Below are 16871 nucleotides of genomic sequence, written 5' to 3' on the forward strand. Positions count from 1 at the left end.
TACTTAAAGTAAAAAAATATAAATTGCTAACCTAACCTAACCTTCAGATATTGCGCTATCTATATATCATTAATATTAATAACTTACCGATATTACTCGACGTGTATCACAGTATACTTGAAAAAATTAAACTAGTTATCTATTTAAATATATGATAACGTTTATAAAACGTTATATAACACATAGAACTAAATAAACTAAACACCAGTGAATTATTTTATAATCTATGTTCTATATTCGTGTAATATTTTTATCTTATCAGCGCCTGATATAATTAGACCTGCCTCAAAATAAATAAATTACAACACATATTATTGAAAACAATGATTCTAATATATTATTATTTTTTATTTACATAATTTATTTTGTAATATAATAGATACGCATCCATGGCGGAGGTGGAAGAAAAATGACTTGATTAAATTGCAGACCTGTATTTGTTTTGTACCCAATTATATAATCTAGGTTTACCTAGGTAAGGTTTACCTTAATGCAAACAATCTCGAAAATATTTTTCTTAGTTGCATATATTCCATAAAATGATATATGTTACTAGCTGACCCGGCAAACGTTGGGTTGCCATAAAAATAAAAATAAATGGTAAGGGTGAACAACCTTTATCACTTAGGGGTATGAAAAAAAATAGATAGTAGCCTATTCTCAGACCTACTGAATATGCATATAAAATTTGGTTAAAATCGGTCACGTTGCGGAGGAGTACGTTAACTAACATTGTGACACGAGAATTTTATATATAAGATGTAGTAGAAATACATTAAGTGCGTTTAAAAACGTCGAAAAGCCTGTCTCATGTGACAACAAGGTCAATTCGTGTACAATGCGTGTTGTATGATTCGGTCGTTCGTAATAACAAAAAGAATGTCTATTTCAATCTACTTATAATAATTCGACACAGCCTCGGGGCTCGTTCGTTGCTATGCTCTTAGTGGAGCAGTGGAGCACTATTCTGTTATGTTTTTAATACGGTTACTTTTTTGCTGACACCGCTTTCATTCCTAGCCCTTCGTTATCTACCATCAAATTCCCGGCGGTTTTTGTTCGATTTCATTAAGTAAATTATACCTTTTGCCTCGCAGACCCCGATAAATTGAATGCCACGGATTTTTGCTTGTTTTTCTAAACTGCAGATTATTTTACTTATTTGTTAGTTCAAGTGCATACTAAAATGGAGTACAAAATAAAAATAAATATATAATACACTTTTTTAAATCTCCGTTAGAAATAAACGCTTAAAAGCTTAGGTTAAAGCGTTTATTTAATCACTGGGGTCAGGCGATTCAATCAATATAAGTGCACTTAACTAAAGATCTATATGCCTATTAAGTTCTGTACGGTAGTAGATATAACGTTAATGGGATATTAAATGGGAACACCCAGCGTTGTACGTGTGTTCACAGCGGTTCCTTACAACAATGGCTTGTCTATAGCTTGACCTAATCGCATCGCTCATTCAACATCCGTTTAAGAAACTGACCACACATACTGAATATGAAATGCAGGCTGTTTAATGTGTCACTTTTTGTCAGAAGTAAGCATTTTCGAGTTCGGTCATCGACCCTAGAATTGCGTAGGCTAGCTACTTTCTCTCGATGTTGAGGCGGGGCGGTCGCAGTAAACTCAGTAAAGTGCGATGAGAAGGGGGTCCTGCCAAAATACGTATGTGAAAGGCTGCGTAGCTGTTCCTTCGCTCAGATATATAATGTGCGTCGCCTGATCGTACTAGCAACTACTACACGCCCCGAAGCGCTTAGCAACAACGCATCGAATAAATCTGTGCGTTAGGTTGACGGCGTGGTGATGGGACTTGGCGCTGACTTAACTGTGGGTCATCTTCGCTGAACGGGCCTTAGAGGTCGGTGAACTCGGTCCAAAGAAGTGGTAATCGCGAATCAACTGATACTTTTGGTACCCAAACGCGGGTGCTGTCGCTCACGTGCGTTATTAAAACGTTGTATAAGCGTTGTGACGCTTTCTACGCCTTGTAACCAGAATAAGCAAAGAAGTGAACGGAGAAATTGTCAACGCATAACGGTTCGCTCTGTAAAAAAGGAAACAATAAAACGAGAAATGCTGGATGCTGAGAAATAACCACCTACTTTTTCTCTTTAATTCTACAGATCATAATTGCAGGATGCGTGAGGCATTGCATCGCTTACTTAGCTGTTTAATATTTAAAATATCAGCATTATTTGAATATAGGTCAACGCTTGAGTTAACTGAATTATTCACTATTGATGAGAGATATGCGCGAAGTCAGAACATTATTTAAAAACTATTACTTATAATGATGATACGAATCTTTGTGGCCAATTAGTGTAATTTTCATGAGATATGACGCATTTTTACGTAGTGCACGCAGTCAAGACAAGCCAAATATAAGACTGAATTTGCAAATAAGCATTTTAATATAAACTTAAGCATCATTTATTCTTCGTACGTATTATTGTAGATGATAACCGTAAAGGCATTTAAAACGTAAGTAGGTAAATGTTTTCTCTGTGTGTGATGTATGAAAACGTATTTATAAAACATAAGTGAAAATTATGGAACATGATCATTTGGCTTATTAATTTACAGAACAAACTTTAATTTTACAGCGAAATAATACGAGTAGTTTTCCATTTTACACGACAACAGTTTAAATTAATGTCACGTAATTAGTGTAAAGCAGAGGTGATTTGTAAAATTATGGGTACAATTAAGATTTCTAGATATTCAACGGCGCGAACATTTCAAGTATTGAAATAAAGTATTATAAAAATAATAATTACTGTAATGCAATGCAGTATGTTTAGTGGTTAAAACTAGACCTTTCAATGAGATGGTTCCAAGTTTGACTCCTACGCACCTATGATTCTGCAAAGTTATGTGGGAATTAGGGATTGATTATAACTTGCTATAAAGGTGAAAAAAAGATAGCGAGGGAAGAAGGAATGTTCCTTAAAAAAGTCTCTCATCTCTCTCATCAGTCTCTACTCTAAAGTAAGTCAACCTAAGAGACTCGTACCCACCAGTGGGACAGTGATGAGTTTGCTGACTACAAAAAGTAATAACTGTAATACTGAAATTCGTTTGAATAGTTGACTTATGTATATTTTAGTTGCCCCTTTAATATTGGTAGAGGCTAGATTTTTTTGGTCAAGGTAGAGGCGTACAATACACGATGTTCCAGTGTAGAAGTTAGATTAAGAAATACTTAATTTTGACTAGATAATATAGTTATTTTTAGTGTTGTTAGGTACGAGTAAATGTTTTAATAATTTATTGATACATTTAAGACTAGTGGTAGCCACTTAACTTTAAAACCCAAAAATAGATTAAACCAAAAGCGTAGACTTGGCGAGTTAACTAGAATGTAGATACTAATTAAGACTTTAAAATATTCATGCCAAAAACAGAAACTTAGTGGAACCGGTTGTGGTTCAGCGAGCGCTCTATTGGATTGTGACAGAAACCTGAGCCGCCATCAAAAATTTACATCGCGGGTGTCATGAATGACTTAGTGTCTATTCACACGTACCACGTCCAAACTACACGACAGCCACACTACGCCAACTGCGTGGGCACATGCACATTTGTATGACATTGCATTTTTATGAAGATGGATAAAAATTTACAGCCTAAATCAACAGTTTGGATTGACCACAACGCACTCGACATCGTAGGTACATGAGAGGCTGCCTTCTCTATAATAAAGACACGTTTTGTAGTTACCACGACACTACCGCAAAGCAACCGCAACATAACCAAAATGTTCTCAGTGTGGTATGGTCGTGGTACGTGTGAATAGACCCTAAAGAATGATTTGTATACTATATGTGATGCGCACATATATATTTAGATCACGTTGCGTCCGTGCTTTGTGCGTTGCGTTGCGCCCTATGGGTTACGAAAAGCACACGCCACCGCTACAGGAATACCAATCGGGTAGAATTGGGCGGCTCACAAAGGTCGAAGGCAAAATTGTTTATAAAAATTGCGAAAGGTGTACATAAAAAGAGTTAGCACACTGAACGTGCCTACGTAGCCGCGTTCTCTCTTTTGAAGGTTACACCGCAAGCTGTGCGTGTGTGTACCGTTAAAACAAAACTGTCATAATTTGGAAGACCTAGTTTAACAATATATAACTGTATATATAGAGGAAGTGCGCTCACATTTGTTGCTGGGTTAGTTCGCCGGTGTAACACATAAATCAGTTTATAAGATTTATTCGTACTCTAATCTGAAAGAACAGTTATTAAAATTAAAACCATTTTTAATTTGATGCTAAGTTTTTAATGAAATAATTGCGATTGTTTGAAGATAACGGTTTGGATTAGGCTTTAGTATTATGAATTTAGTGTGTATTATGATGTACGAAGTAATAACGTTGAAATTGTTCAGTACCCTTACCATGAGTTTTTACGTGTCGACAAATATGACTGTTTTGGTATTTCTTTACGTATTGGCCCATACTATTTCCAGGTTCCGACACAATCCGCTAGGGGCGCTGATTGGAATTTGTATGGGCAAATACGTAAACAAATACCAAAACAGTCATATTTGCCGAAACGTAAAAACTCCTGGTAAGGGTACAGTAAGTACGTTAGTAGTGTCTACGCGACGTAGTCGAGCGGTCTACGGCGCGAGGGCGCGCGGCGGCGTAGTACGCGCGTGGCGCGGCGTGCGGCGTGCAGCGTGCGGTTGCCCGGGGTCGGGTGTCGTATTTCTAGACCATTGAACCTCTGCAACCTTGTGCGTTGAGTCCGACCGCTCTCCGTGCGCTGACGCAACCGCTCCAGCCCCTTCTCTACTTCGATCGCATAATTACTCCTTCGGGGCACATCTATTCTTTAGCTACAATGAACGATTTTGATGCTGCCTCTAATCGAGTCATGAAAGGTTACGTTTAATGGAAGGCTAGTTTGCGCAATACTAGAACATCACGAAAGAAAATGTAACTTGTATACACTTTTCTCGATTGTAGATTAAAGCATAGCAATGATTAAAAATTAAACTCAGTACGTTTTAATATTAACGTCATTTTAGGCAGTAATTTATCGATTGTAAATAACGTGTTTATAAACAATGCAAGTTCCTTAACAGCATGATATATTGAAAGCAATATATAATACCTGAAGGCAGCTAAACAGTATGTGTTATTGTCGGGGCCCGGCAATGTAGCGAGTCGGCGAAGAAGTGTCGAACCGCTAACGAGCCGCGGCCGTCTGCAAATAGACCGCGAGAAGTGCGAAACGGTCGCGGGGCTACAATTGGCGCCTGCCCCGAGAGCGTTGCGAGGTGACGCTTACGTAAGCCGCTGACATAACCGAGTCGACGACCGCTCTTGCGCAACCACCTCCGAACCTGCAACCCCACGCACCGCACCTCCTCATCACCTACCGATTTTCCCCACCACTCATGAAAATTACTCAATTGTAACCAAAATGCACGAAAAGGACACCAGTCCAAAGCCCGAGTTACGACATAGGCAATCATTAGAGCAACAACCTCCGCCTAGGTAGGTGATGGACGTACCTCGAACGTTTAGCGTGCCTTCATCTCGATTAACATTTAATATGTAAACGAACTTACGAATGTCCATGTCAATCGATTCTGTAACTCATAATGGTTATGTATGAGTGTAACATTGTGGAGCGTAGCTGGGAATCACCGCAGCTTATCGCACCGAGCTAGTGCAATTACTAGTAATCATTCGTAGTATAATAAGTTGCCTAAATTGCAATACATATTGTGAATTCTGGGCATGCTCCAGGAACGATGGCGCATCGGCCGCTGACGGATTGGTGGGTATGCAAGTGGCGTATATGGTACAGTTATCCTTAGTGAACGAAAGTGAAAACTAAATGTGGGCTTGGTCATCGACCCCGGGTGGGTCGTCGACCGCGCCGAACTGCAAAGGCCGTTTGTGAGTACGGAGGCCGCGCGACATTTAGCTGCGTTGCTGACGCGCGGTGGCCACGCCGCCGCACCTGCCGCGCTGGTATTGCACACTGGTCAATTTGATTTATTATCAAATATTATTACATACTGGATTTCCGACAGTCACTCCGCCTGCTGAAGTTGGACCCGTATACTAGAGAATTGGATTACGATTGGAGTTAATTAAAGCCGAATTATTTCCTCAAATTAATCCCTTATTTCCGTAAAGTATAAAATCTATTTTGGGTCGATAAGTATTAAGAATATCTAAACAAAAAAACAATACTTTTTATTACTTAATCCGAACATTTTTAAAAATGCCTACACGCAGAACAAACATAATTATGTAGGTTCTTTATATGTACACATACTTAGTTAGGGTTAAGTATACAAACAGATTATTTAATTGTTTTACTGCCTAATTAATGTCGTAAACACTTCGTAATAAACTAAATGCATTTAAGCATTAGCCTATTACATGATCGTACTTTATATAATTACAAACTCTACCAATGACATTGGTTTACTCCTAAGGCTTTTGTCTTTTCCCTTATATTAAAAGAGTAGTGTGAAACTCTATTTTTATTTTCGCAAAATTTTCACTAACGGTTGGGCTGAATTTAAAACCTATCACTATTGAATGTATCATCCAAGATATAAATAAGTTTTTTAATATGTTGATTATTGCGTATTTGCCAGTAAATAAAACAAACAAAATATTTATTAAAAATAATTCAATAATTGCGGCCTATAATATTTAATTAAAAATATAATGATTTCAATTTCTAATAAAAAGTCTTAAGAAAATAGACAAATTATTAGATAACATATCCGACTTTGCATTTGAGCCACGAAAAAAAATTCATTTAACTGACTTGTAAAGCAAAGTTAGGCGCGTATAAATAAGTGCGTGCAATTAAACAATTTGAAAGTGGATTTTACTGTCGCTGGTTTGACCACATGTAAATATTGACAGTTTACATAATTATCACATGTATTATGTAATAAATAGCTTTTGCCACCGCAGCGGGAAAACCACGCGAAGGAACTCGTGTGCAAAGACCTACCTCAAGAACATTTTAATTCGGAAGCTCATGACTCGTCATTATGATATTTTAAAAGGAATTTATAAATACCTATCTAATGTATATTATGCCAATTTCTGTCTTACATTAATATATTTCTATCGTATATTCATTTAATTAAGCATTTATAGTTATCACCAAAGCAAAAGTAATTAATAACATATGCACATAATATATGAAAAATAATCACCCAATGTGATATATGTTTAATCGAATCATAAAAAAATACTTTAGTTAACCAAACAATAAAATATTTTTAGATACATACAATATACATAGATATTATATTAGTTATTGCAAATTTTATAATATAGAAGTAGAAAACCTACTAAGTAGCACTGTAGCATGGTAGACGTACTAAGTAGTAAAAATCTGTTATCAACCCCAGATAAGAGATCTTAGTTTACCCCTGAGGACTAAGTTGAAACCGCTAAGATAAGTATGTCTGCCTAACACCTCTGTGAAGAGTTGGTTGTAATTACTCTTATTATTAAAATAAGTTCTATATGGCACATTTATCACCTATTTCTATGTTTTCAAAAAATATTGGTATACAAAAATCTTCCATATAAATTAACCAAAAAGAAAGCAGTTCGGCATGAAAGTTATATTGTGTAACTTTTAAAAGGCAATTTTTGCTGATTTTAATTTATAGTTAGCAAAGAAAAGGTTGGATTGTATAATTATTTAAATGAAATATTTTATATCAGTTTTTTCGCAACTATGTCTAAAAAGTTTAACATGTTGCAATCCTGACTTTGATAGGGTATTTTCAATGGTATGTCTATATTTGGGACAACGTTTGAACGCTACTAACAAGACCGGTTGTTGCTAAAAACTCGGTCTTTGTTTAATAGGCTAGGTTGACCTTAAATTCTGAGGCCATGTATGTATGCGTATATGACTTTCAAAAACTCTTTCTTATTATAAACTTTATATGGTTAATATAAGATTAATATTGTAATAGTCACAACTAAATTAATTATTTTAATAAATTCTACGTTGTTACAAGGCTTGCAAAAGGGATGTCATATTTTTGAATTTTTTAAATATGAGTTTACCTATGTCTTCTATTACTTCTCTTCTACAACTTTGATACTCAAATATCTTTCCACGACCCGGTACAATAAACGTATAGGTACTTATGAGAAATGCCTTAAATATATTCTGGATCTGTTCTCATTTGTTAGGTACTCTATGACGTTGCTAAGAGAACAATTGGTTTGGGTAGCGTCAGCGCATCTAGGCCGCGCTTCGACCGAACGGGTCTCAGCTTTTTGTTAGTGATGATGCGGAACAGAAGAGAGAAATTTGGCGAGATAAAGCAGCACTCGCTAAGGAGGACACGGTCACGAGGAGTCATCGGCTCCGAACTCGCTGAATGTGGAGCAAGTGAAGTTTTTCTCCTCGGGCCACGGTGCAACCTGCCCACCATGTGCTATAACCGCCTCGGGCCTCGGCCATAACACAAGCTGGTTTTCGTTTAAAAATATAAGCGTTCAACAAAGCAAGCGCGAACTCTTAAACTGTACTGTAAGTAGTTTATACGAGTGAGTACGACTCGTGAGTGCTATTCACGTTGCAATATCTGATTCATTAAGGAGCACTCGTAAGTACCGACCATTAACATAATTATGGCCTCGATGTCAGATAACGTAAGCCCGTAACGAGCTACTTTCTTCTGGCAACGTGATTTAAGTGACAAAGCCATTGTTCGGTCAAGAAATGGCCAAAATTGCCGATTATATTTTCGAAAGCACACCAAGTCCTTATGTAAGAGTTCAACGTGACACTTTGCGTGGAGGCGGGCGCGCGCCCGTTCAGCGCGCCACTTTCCTTGCAGCCAAATATTTGGTTAGTTCTGCGTGGTTTATTACACATCCCTACGTCGTTCAACGTAGTACCTACTGACTTATGTGTATAGGGTATATTTTATTGCTTTGAATTAACAGTTGACTTCGCATAGGCTTGATTAAAAATCTCAATTTGTTACAAACTGTGTTAAATAACAGGGCCTCAAGTACACAGTTAAATCTGTATAAACATTCTTAATCTTTGTAAATGTGTGTGTCAAGTTTAAAAAATATCGTACAGCTGTTTAACGATTATTCGTTTCTTTTAATTTGAAAACTGTTTTATTCTCAAAATGAATTATTTTTAATTTAAGTTTAAATGATAACATATTATTATCATAATAAGGTTTAACTGTATCCTTACTTTATTCCGTATTCGTTTTATTTTCTATAATATTTAGTCTCAGTAGTTATATAATTTAGTAGAGTACCGAAATATAGATAAGATACGAAGTATTATAACTGATTAGATTGAGATTAATTATTTGTATGCATTTAATTGTTAACAGAATGCAACCAAAATAAAAAGCACTACATTACCTTACAGTGTTTCAATAAATATCGTATAAATATTTTAATGAATAGGTAATTGTTAACTATACAAAATATTCGGTCTCAGGTATAAGTCGGCAAACTCGATAAGTTAAATATATAAAGTATATACTACATTGATTCTATTATTAGCGTCTACAGTGAACATTCTTGTGAAATAGTACCTTAGTTACGTAAATATTTGACGCCGTGTGTGTACCTACTCCTATTAAGCCGGCTCTAGGAATTTGGTAGGTCGACTTAAGAGATTTAAAACAATTTTCGATAATCCTGCTATCCAATGACGTAAGAGCAAGATTTGTTGATATAAGTACTAATTATTTTAATATTTTTGACAATAACGCTAAGGTCTTGTATATAATTCTAGAAAAGTCAATTTTCTTGCTTAAAAATCATAATAAACATTTAAGGAGAAATTCGTTTACATTTTTCATAAAAGCATGGTTCCTAACCACTAAAAATCAATCAGAAAACGTATCTATATAAAATTAGAATTCATGTCCCTGACTAACATTATGTTAGTTATGTTAGTAACATATCAACAAGTATTTACTGCCATAATACATCGTTTAAGACATATAAAGTGTAATTAGTAGTATCATTCTGGTATTAAAAAGTGGTAGTTACTCATATTATACTCGTAGGTACTTGATGTTTCTTTTAACAAAAACAATAATATTTAAATTGTATTTCTAGAAACATACTTATTTACAAATTAATTACTTTTCAATTTTGTAATTTACTAAATAAAACATATACTATATTTTATGTTAAACCGAATTCCAAAATTAAGTTACCATATTATAAAAAAAATGGGTAAGTTCACCATTTTGAAATACTTATAATCGTTGCTTTAAGTGGCATAAGGCCTACTCCATAATAGCAGTTATGATAGAGAAAACGAAATGCTTGTCGAAAACGTAGATTTGTATATAAGCCACACTTTGCTTTAGAATACGTTAGTCCTTTAAAAGTCTATTGTTTGCGTATACGATTCGTCTACATGACCTCGGCGGATTCTAAGATAAGATACCCGATATAAACTTTAATAAGAAGAAAATTAATAATCTGCAATAATCTACTATTCACCAAAATTATGACTTAATTCGATAAAATTTATTGTACTTGCAATTTAGTGTAATTTGGGGCGTTTTCATGTAGCCCAATGTAACTTGGAAGTCTCGAAGTTCGAAGTAAGGCTCTCTACATGATTTTATTTCAAAATAAACATTTTCATATAAGTACCCATAAAAATTTAATAACCAATTAATTTCGTTGCTGAATAATAATAAATTTATAACCCAATAAGGCTGTCGATAAGTCTTACCGAAGTGCTGCAGTAAAACCTCATGCCTAACACACGCTCTATACAATTTTACTTACATTTATCGTTATTGTGACAATAATTTCACTAGAAAACTACTTGCGTCAGTCTCTTTGTTTATTTTAATGTTTAGTAGCCTTTATTCTCCATTAAGTATATCGGTTACATCTATTAAAACTATTTGAAAAGCATAACGAACTCTGTACCTATCGATATTGATTGTGTACATTGTATCAATCAGTCATTGTGCTGAGTGAAGCATGAGTGTACTACAAACCTACCTCCTATTCAGCGTTCTGATGAATGTCAAAGGATGTTTGTATTTACGTCGATGGCAGCAGTGTGTCGAGTGTCATTCGAAGAAGAATCTCGTATTGACAAGCGCACCATTGGCGAGGTCGACGACCTACAGCTACGCTTTACATTTAGCGAACAATGATTTGGAGTGGCGAGGTGAACGGCCGCAGTCGGAGGGGCTGAGCGTGGGCAGTTATTGACCCATATTGGAGGTGAAATGTAGATCAGTGGGCGAGAGCGGCGAAATTCGCCGCGGAGTCGAGAGTCTGCGCACGGAACAGCCAGCGCCGTGGCTACGCCGCCGGCGCCGGAGACGCATCGCGTCCGCACGCCGTTCGCCGCCGCACCGCACTAACACTAGATTTAATCTTGAAATGTAAACCTTGTTAGAAAAGCTACATCCTTTTATATGTTGCGACCATATTTAGCGAGTATGACATCTAATTAAAGAAACTCAGCATATAGTGGTCAACGATGTTGTAGTTACTATGTAGCTGTAACTGTACGGAATAAAACGCATTGATCATATTTTGGAAACGAAAACTTGCTTTAAAAGATAAGTAAACTTTCTTTTATAAAATATTTGGATTCGGAAGCAATTCTTAAAATGAAGTTTTATGGTAAATGAGGTTTGAGCCGTTTTGGCACGTGTGGAAATTGGACCCTGTCATAAAGAGCTACATTTAACGTCCAGGAAACAGTTAAATGACCCTTTGTCCCGTTCCAGACACATAAAAACTCCCGAATTTCTGAGTTGTATTTTATGTTTTTCGAATAATAGCTCTCCGAATCCAAGGATTTTGCCGCAATCCGAAGCCAAGACAAAGGATTAAATTTATCTGAACTTAAGGTTCGTAAGCTTTTTCAAATTTTGAATCATTTTACTAGTGGTCGTGAAACAGAAAAACCTTTTAGCATTTCTAAGGTTTTAATGAGGGCTGTTTTTTTAAACACAACATGTAGCTGATTAAAATTTTTATAAGAAGAATTTTCATAAGAAGTAAAAAATAATTGAGGTCACTACATAGACTTAGATTTTTTTGCTACTCTACTTAATTTTTCTTAGGGTTAGAAAAGTACCTCAAATATTTAGTACAGTGGTACGGAATCTTCGTACTACTCTACTTAATTTTTCTTAGGGTTAGAAAAGTACCTCAAATATTTAGTACAGTGGTACGGAATCTTCGTACTACTCTACTTAATTTTTCTTAGGGTTAGAAAAGTACCTCAAATATTTAGTACAGTGGTACGGAATCTTCGTACTACTCTACTTAATTTTTCTTAGGGTTAGAAAAGTACCTCAAATATTTAGTACAGTGGTACGGAATCTTCGTACTACTCTACTTAATTTTTCTTAGGGTTAGAAAAGTACCTCAAATATTTTGTACAGTGGTACGGAATCTTCGTACTACTCTACTTAATTTTTCTTAGGGTTAGAAAAGTACCTCAAATATTTTGTACAGTGGTACGGAATCTTCGATACGTGATGTCATCTGATACGTATTTAAGACAATAGGACATTAAAAATCGATATAACATTTTGTTAACATTCGGCCATCGCCATTTTGTAATTGTTGGCCTGATTTAACCTATCCTAATTTGACTGTAATTGGCAATATGATTTTTGTGCCAATATTCATTGTCATTCACCAATGGACCGCGACGAAGCACCAATCTACAGAAGCATAGCTAATAAACCATTGAATTTATTATCGATAAACAATTATTATAACTCAATTTCTGGGTAAGAAAGATAAAAGCTAACAAGCTGATAAAAGTAATAACGCTAATCTTTACTCGAGTATTAGGCACGCATATAAAATGTTTATTATCTTCTACACAGAAGGCGCCAATAGATTGTTTAGTAGTTATCCTGTTTACTATGTGCAGATAAAACAGGTACATTTATGTAGAGTTGGTTGATCCGGATGTAAGTCAATGGACATATTATGTTTGTTTGTAGGTACAAGTTGTATGTTTAATACTTTCTACTTTTTCATATTAACAATATTATTTCTAATTTAATTTGTACGGATTTAGGGATCCCTGTACGAATTTAGGGAAGCGTTGTTTACTGAAGTTATCTAGTTATTATTAGTAATAACTATGACCATGAGCGGCAGACAATCAATGTGAATAATAAAATAATAAATAAAAATATACATATTTCATTTAAAAATGATTATAAAAAATAGGGATGGCGCTCCAGGCTTAGTTACTTATACCGCTGAAAAATGAAATAAAAAATATGGCGAATATATTATGTAGGTCCTCTATAAGTGGTAAGTAGCATAGGGAAAGAAAATCGTCTATAAGATGGTGTTCAAGTTTCAAAAATTATTTACGTATTAGCATTTCTCACCAACTGTTAAAGTTGGTAACATATACGCTTTAAAAGTTTTAAAAAGTATTCCTGTCCCAATTCTCAAATACAATACAAGTATGAAATTCAGAATAAAATGTAGGAATGGAACATAGAAAAACTTTTAACTTTGAGCAGCTGTGGATTGGGATTTGGATATTTCGGTTACACGCAGTCACACGAGTAAAATACATTTTCTCTGAAAATGTTTTTTGACAAAAATAAAAAAATAACTGACCAATCAGCGTTTTGTGGCTTCATACAATTTCAAGGCGGTGAAGTATCATCCACTTCACCATATAAGTATTACATTAAAACTGAGTGTATTCGGTATTACTATAGGAAACTATATTCCTAATAAAACTAAATTTAATTTGGTTGTTTGTTTGCGTGCGCTCGTGCGTGTGTGTGTGATTTCGCGCGTACACGTGCATTTGTGTGAATTTGTGCGTATTTGTAAATGTGATTAATATTAAAAGAACAAAATAAAAGAAACAAAGATTAAATAGCCAGGATGTAGCATTGTCATGTTTGACCGCGCTCGTGACACGGTGGTCGCAGTTTCCGTTTGATGCGGACTAAGCGATAGAAACCTTTAGTGGGTTACCCAAATGTGGGTCGCCCCGCATTGTTGATGATAATCTCCTAACCCTAGATTCTCCGTGAACCTTATGCACCTTTTATTACAACCGAGAACTTGTTATACCATTGAAACATTTCTCCGGTTTCCATTTGCATTTGAAAATGTAAACTGTAATGCGTTTGAAACAAAACTTATTGCCTTCTAGAAAGTATTTACGAAAATATTTAGAAAATCAGCATCAATTGGAGAATTCTACAATAGGTAAATGTCATTTACTTTATACAATTATTAATATTACAATCTATACTGGTATGACAAATGAATGGAAATATTAAATACATAAGTATTTATATTACGGACGACAACGGCCTAAGAATTTAAATGTAAATGTTGATTAATGTAACTTGTGTATGTAATTAAGACTATGTAAATAAGACATTTTATTGCAATAGATATAAGTCCTACGTAATAAGAATAGATATGTAAGAGTAGGATAGCAATAGAGTGTAAGCATAGAATTGTAAGAGTAAGACAGGCTATGTTAGAAAGGGACGGCAATAGGACGCGGTTGCTGACTGAGCCTGCGCCTGTTGCGGTACCCAAAATAAGTACTTAAGCTCGCCTTTTTGTATGGAAAAATCACTCTGCGTTTGAACGCCAGACCGAGCAGCCCCGCCTGCTCGCGCTCTAGTGTTTCCTAACCCAGAATTTTCTCTGGCCTTTCGGCCGGTTCTCGCCTACTCGATATTATCGATAGCGGTCCGTGCTTTGTTTATTGCCAATTTATTGGGAATAAACAAAACTCACGTCCCGACGCGTTTGAGTTGGTGGATACCTAACGGTGCCAACGAAACCAGCTAGCGTTGACCCGGTGCGCTTCTCAGACCTCTCGGCCTGAGACCGGCAGACCCGATCCCACTGCACTTGGGCTATCCCAAGGGTGACGGTAGCAGTTACTTTCCCTTAGGGGTAATTGCATTTCCCTCCCCCTCCCCGTTAGCTCCCTGCCTCGGCAGGGAGGCATCCCAGGTTACCATGGCCTACATGGTAACAGATAGGTTTTTCGAGGCTCTGTCCTCCCTCTTGAGCAAGGAGCTCAATCGCCCATTTGACTCAATCAAACTCCGCTCCCTTTGCGAGCCCTTAAAATCCGTAACGGATCCCCTGTCCGTTACTGATTCACCCGCATCCCCTGATGCCACCCCGAGACACGAGATGGACTTCGATGCCATCTCGCTCAAACGCCCCGCCTCCTCCGACGAATCGTCGGAGCACACCCTCATCACCGCCCCCTCCTCCGACGACGACCAGGGTTTCACCCCTGTCAAGTCGAGGAAGACCAAGAAACGACCGGTGAAACGCGTCGCTAAGGCGACAAGTGAAACCTCTTCCGAGGCCTCTTTCGAAGCCACCCCAGCCCCAGCGGCCCCCGCTCTGGCCCCCGTGCCAAAAGCCTCCACTCTGGCCCCCGTGCCAAAAACCTCCACCGAGCCCCAGAGCTCAACCCCCGCGGCAAAGCCCGCCAAGCCAGCCACGCGCTGCGAACCGGCACTTGCCAAGTGCAAACCGCCCCCACACATTTTCTTCAGAGATAAGTCGAAATGGTCCGACTTCTCTAAAACCCTAGTGGAAAAACAGATCCACTACACCAAGGCACGTAACCTTCGCGACTCTATTCGCGTTTCATGCCCCACCACCGAGGACTTCAGGAGCCTCATTAGGCTCCTAACTCACCTTCAACTCCCGTACCACACGTACGCTTTAGAAGAGGACCGCAAAATCAAAGCGGTCCTTAGGGGTCTCCCCTATGAGCTCCCCACCGACGAAATCCTAACGGATCTAGTCAACCAAGGGTTCCCCATAGAAGGTGTACACAAGCTGTACAACCGCAAAGGGGTGAAATACCCTCTAGCCCTGGCCATTCTAGCCAAAACTCCGTCCTCCAAGGACATCTTCAAGGAGAAGGAGCTCACAATCTGTGGCCTTTCTGAGATCAAGGTGGAACCACCTAACAAGCGTGGCTACCCTGCCCAGTGCCACCGCTGCCAGCTTTACGGCCATGCAGCGGCGAACTGCACTGCCCCCCCAAGGTGCGTCAAGTGCCTAGAACCCCACGCCACACGTGAGTGCAAGAGAACTCGTGAAGACGAGTCCCCTCCTGCCTGCGTGCTATGCACCACTTCAGGGCACCCGGCTAACTACCGTGGCTGCCCTAAAGCCCCCCGTCCCGCTCAAAAGAAGGTTGCTAAAAAACAGCCCTCGAAAGCAGGCCCACCTCCGGTCAACTCGACCAATTTCCCGCGGCTAGGGGCCTCCAAAACCCCAACCGCTCCCATGAGTTGGAGGAAAGTCGCACCCGCGACCGCCCCACCAACCCCGGCCCCTAAGGCCACTCCCACTCCCCGTCCCACCCAAGACGCATCGGTAAGGGAACATATCATGTTCCTTAAGGACTGCGTTAAGGGCGTGAACCTCGACGAGATCATACTCGTCTCGCAAAAGATGCGTAACGCCAGCCAGGCGGAGCGCATCGCAATCTACTCTGAACACCTAGCGTTGTTCAAGTCCATTCAATGAGTAACGTTCATACTCAACCCCTTCATCCCGGTCGTCAAAACCTAAAGGCGTCTCGCTTATCTCCTTCAATGCACGAGGTCTTAAGCCTTGCATTCCCGAACTCAAAGAGTTCGTCCGCAACAGGGATATCGACCTGTTGCTTGTTCAGGAAACTTTCCTCAAGCCCTCCCTTAAAGGCGTAAGTCTCCCCTCTTACGCGCTTGTACGTAATGACAGAGCCGACGACCGTCGTGGCGGAGGCACTGCCATCTACTACAAGAGATCCTTCCATTGCACCCCTCTGGAAACACCCAAG

This window comes from Epargyreus clarus, unplaced genomic scaffold (genome assembly GCF_041222505.1).
Source record: "Epargyreus clarus isolate Ecla_fem2 unplaced genomic scaffold, WU_Ecla_fem_2.2 ptg000026l, whole genome shotgun sequence".
NCBI classification, from domain to species: Eukaryota; Metazoa; Arthropoda; class Insecta; order Lepidoptera; family Hesperiidae; genus Epargyreus; species Epargyreus clarus.